This window comes from Penaeus monodon, chromosome 31 (genome assembly GCF_015228065.2).
Source record: "Penaeus monodon isolate SGIC_2016 chromosome 31, NSTDA_Pmon_1, whole genome shotgun sequence".
Taxonomy (NCBI): domain Eukaryota; kingdom Metazoa; phylum Arthropoda; class Malacostraca; order Decapoda; family Penaeidae; genus Penaeus; species Penaeus monodon.
Window position 1 is genome coordinate 23,831,256 of NC_051416.1, and position 447 is coordinate 23,831,702.

Here is a 447-nt window from a genome sequence, read left to right on the forward strand (position 1 = left end):
AGGGAAACTGGGCGTGCATGGGCGGGCCAGACGCCCACACGCCCGACCTGGCGGAGCCGCCCCCACCTGCACCGGCCCCGAAGGCAGATAACAGGTGGCGCGCTTCTCCAGGTCGAAGCTGCTCTCTCGCCAGCGCCAAGACCCGTGTCTCCGCAGATAACATCACCGCGATATATTGCATTCCTCTGGTCGGTGGCGAAGGAAGATGATGGATGACCGAACACATTTCCTCCTTTCACCCTCTCCGCTTTTTGCCCGGGGCCCTTCTGGAGGAGGAGTCTGAAGCCGGAGTTATTTTGGAGGAAATGTGAATCTGAATTTGGCGGGCGGGAGGTTACGGGGCCAGGTGAGTGTGCGCGGCCCGGCCTGCGTGCACACATACACACACACTCGGTCCTCTCTCGTGTCTTCTTCCCTGTCTACACACGCACAGGTCTTCGTCCCAGG